This window comes from Opisthorchis viverrini, assembly GCF_000715545.1.
Source record: "Opisthorchis viverrini unplaced genomic scaffold opera_v5_483, whole genome shotgun sequence".
NCBI lineage: Eukaryota > Metazoa > Platyhelminthes > Trematoda > Opisthorchiida > Opisthorchiidae > Opisthorchis > Opisthorchis viverrini.
In genome coordinates, this window is record NW_008752143.1 from 226,088 (window position 1) to 230,365 (window position 4,278).

The window sequence follows — 4,278 nt, forward strand, 5'->3', positions numbered from 1 at the left end:
TTTTTTGACTAACAAATTATTTTTCCAGTTTTTTTTTCAATCTTTGGAGTTTGAAAGGCGGACATGACAAAAAGGCTTCCCAATATGATCCTTGTCTTGAATGCTTGGGTCTTCCAGCTAAGGCACCGTCACTCAGTGCTCCAATCCACAGCGGATGGTGTGATAACAACTGCGTTGTTGAAGAATAGCCGCGCAATATTCAGTATTCGTTCAAGATAAACACACCGCTGGTCATCCGCTTGTAGCCGACATACTAAAAGGTCCTAACCTCTCTGTGTGATGTACGCATTCGTGGAGAATTCTCATAAGGAATGAGGCGCTGTACACTGCTTCGCAGCAGATGACAAAATAACGGGAAGCAGTACAACTTTGCGGCTAATCTGCTTGAAGCGCGTTTGCCTAGGCGAACAGACGCAGTCGTTAGTCTGAGAATCCGACCATTTAGATCCATTTCATTCCGTGGATGGTTAGGATGCTTCTGATGTAGCGGAGGAACTCTTACCGCTCTATTGTGCACCCATATATTTGGATACTGGCTGGTTGCTATGGGGACACCTGGCGTGCAGGATAGAATGATGAGCAAGAACGAAATGTTACCTGGGAAAATGGTGTGCTTGCTCGTTACAATTTCACCTCCGTTTGTATAAGGGTCACCCGCAAGGGAATCTCTCTCACTTGTGTTGCAGATTTCCTCTGGCCAGGAGACACGTCGAACTGAAAAAAGTTATACTCTTGGGAAAAACAAACGCTCTTGTATAAACTGTGGGCAAATGGAGATTGAATGAGGTTTGGGGATCAGCAGACGAGCTTGTTTTAACCCCATGTGGATTCCGAAATCGCCGAAGGCGGTTCCAATAGGGAACGCCCCTTCATTCAGGATTGAATAGGCTGACTGGGTTCAGAAGTCTTTTTAGGAGCCGCTCAGCATTTTGGGATAGATTCATGGTGACTTCCTTCAACTGACGCATGACCTCGTTCCCGGCAGCTTCCACGCAGCTGACAGGGTAAAAAGATGGGATCAAATTTTGCACTTTCCCCAAGGAATGCGTACTGTGATACAGAGACAGTCTTGTCTGGGCTACCACCTCATTGGCTGAGTACGTGAAAGAGCACTGCCCGCAGCTAAGAGAAGGCCGATTCCCCACCGACCTTGCAGTTTATTGTGGTATCTTCTGTTTGAATTATGTTATGACTGTGATGTCAATGGACCCTTGTGGGACAATCTGCCAGATCGTACAAGTCTGGCGGAACAGTTCACTCTCTGGTGAACTGTCTGCCAAGTTTGCACACCTCAGGAGTCTTTTCGGGCAAACTTTAGGGATCAGGCTTTGTTGTCATATTTTAGCCATCATAAATGGCTTTCTAATTCAGTGCTGTTAGCGGATCCTTCAAGTCAGCCGGTCAGTCGGAAGGTCTGGACCTCCTCTGTGTACTGCAGCTTCGTTCAATGAAAATCTTCCGACGTCGCAGTTGGATCCTTGTGATATCTCCCAGCTGAGTAGGATAGGAGCTTTTTACTCGTTCAAACACACCGTTCGGTCAATTGTGGCGCTTGATTCAAAATTTTCGTACTTGCATCACAACGCGCAAACCCAAAATAATGAATCCGACGATTGCTGGAGTGTTTTGATGGAACCGTCTTATTCTTCTTGTCCCTGATCCTAATTCTTTGTTTCTTCGTGACTAGTAGAACTGAAAAAAGAGCACTGAGAAAGAGCCTCTTTGTCTTTTTGTGTGGACCGGTACTGAGCCTGGTTGGTGACGCCTCATGACGAGAGGCTTCTCTAGAGCCAACAACGTTTTATGCTTAACCACCGCATGATCTGTGTCGCAATCGGCACAGCGCACCACCTGTTGTATGAGGTTTATATTCGTGATGCACTACTCATAAGGTTGCTGAAAACTCTGACAGCTCACGACAGGTTTCGCCATTCTTGGGGCTCATCAGGAAGGCGAAGTCCCCGAGTTTCCGTCGACCTTATGTTTTACTTGGTTCGAAAAACCAAATTAGTTTGCAAATGGGCATTTTTCGCCAATTCCTGAGATCTATTTTTTGGTGACAACATGTTCCAAAAATGCACACACCAGACTGTTCAAAAACAAATATAACATTTGCCTAAACGGTGATCACTCCAAGCAACTCTTCAAGTGGTCTACGTTTCCAGACTTGGTGCGTTTTGTAGGAAGAAATAAATGAACCAAGCATGTGAGCGTACACCGGTTACGATATCCGCGCCTTTTAACACAAGCCCATTATTAGTTTACGGTCACCAAGAGTCGGATCTGCCGGAAAGCAGACACAGAAACTTCAGCAAATGACCTAAAAACCTACAATATCAACACTCAATTGATATACTAGTTTGCCATAAAACTTTTGGTTCAGGGATAATGAGGAATGTGAGCTGCTCGGTCCAACAGCTCGAAAGATGCAACGCTGGCCTGCATTGGATGACCCATTAGGTACTGCTGTTCTTTCGTAGAAGTGGTTAAAAGTAACTGGTGCTCAATTATCTTGGCCAACAAAGGGGGTCTTCCATACCGTTTAATACTCCTAGTTTAGTTTAAGGGATTACTGTATTTGAAGTACGGTTCTTTTTCTGTCCTGGAGAACTTATGATGCTGTCATTCAACTGTAACACCCTCCCGGTGCATAGCTGCTATGCCACCCGGAGGAAGCACGAGGATTGGAATTATGCCAGGTTGCCCAAGCCTAGACAGGGGAATTCGAGAGGCGGAGGTCGGGTTCGAACGTTTCGGTCAGTGAATCCGCGCTCTAACCACTGGATCACCTCGCCAACTATGCTGGTGAGTCCATACCGAATGAAGAAGTACTGGACTGCAGTTTTACTCTTATTGAGCCTCATCAGCATCACATACCTTTGGCAGTTTTGCAGATCGAACTCCTGACACCTGACATGCATGATGCCATATAGCTAGTTGAGACTGAGTTCATATATGCGATCTATCTATCTATCTATCTATCTATCTATCTATCTATCTATCTATCTATCTATCTATCTATCTATCTATCTATCTATCTATCTATCTATCTATCTATCTATCTATCTATCTATCTATCTATCTATCTATCTATCTATCTATCTATCTATCTATCTATCTATCTATCTATCTATCTATCTATCTATCTATCTATCTATCTATCTATCTATCTATCTATCTATCTATCTATCTATCTATCTATCTATCTATCTATCTATCTATCTATCTATCTATCTATCTATCTATCTATCTATCTATCTATCTATCTATCTATCTATCTATCTATCTATCTATCTATCTATCTATCTATCTATCTATCTATCTATCTATCTATCTATCTATCTATCTATCTATCTATCTATCTATCTATCTATCTATCTATCTATCTATCTATCTATCTATCTATCTATCTATCTATCTATCTATCTATCTATCTATCTATCTATCTATCTATCTATCTATCTATCTATCTATCTATCTATCTATCTATCTATCTATCTATCTATCTATCTATCTATCTATCTATCTATCTATCTATCTATCTATCTATCTATCTATCTATCTATCTATCTATCTATCTATCTATCTATCTATCTATCTATCTATCTATCTATCTATCTATCTATCTATCTATCTATCTATCTATCTATCTATCTATCTATCTATCTATCTATCTATCTATCTATCTATCTATCTATCTATCTATCTATCTATCTATCTATCTATCTATCTATCTATCTATCTATCTATCTATCTATCTATCTATCTATCTATCTATCTATCTATCTATCTATCTATCTATCTATCTATCTATCTATCTATCTATCTATCTATCTATCTATCTATCTATCTATCTATCTATCTATCTATCTATCTATCTATCTATCTATCTATCTATCTATCTATCTATCTATCTATCTATCTATCTATCTATCTATCTATCTATCTATCTATCTATCTATCTATCTATCTATCTATCTATCTATCTATCTATCTATCTATCTATCTATCTATCTATCTATCTATCTATCTATCTATCTATCTATCTATCTATCTATCTATCTATCTATCTATCTATCTATCTATCTATCTATCTATCTATCTATCTATCTATCTATCTATCTATCTATCTTCTATCTAATCTATCTATCTATCTATCTATCTATCTATCTATCTATCTATCTATCTATCTATCTATCTATCTATCTATCTATCTATCTTCTATCTATCCGTTTTATCCAAGCTATCGAGGTATAAGATATCCAGTCTGTTTTGTCA

General features: G+C 39.6%; 1 protein-coding gene across 1 annotated transcript in view; it reads left to right on the forward strand.

Moving 5' to 3' along the window:
* T265_11349 (hypothetical protein) overlaps nucleotides 1-60 on the forward strand; it is a gene marked incomplete at both ends in the record, with an annotated part of 21,545 nt that extends 21,485 nt beyond the window's left edge. Inside the window, one exon of the mRNA XM_009177980.1 lies at nucleotides 29-60. The remainder of the gene's footprint in view (nucleotides 1-28) is intronic.
* Nucleotides 61-4,278: the final 4,218 nt, after the last annotated feature.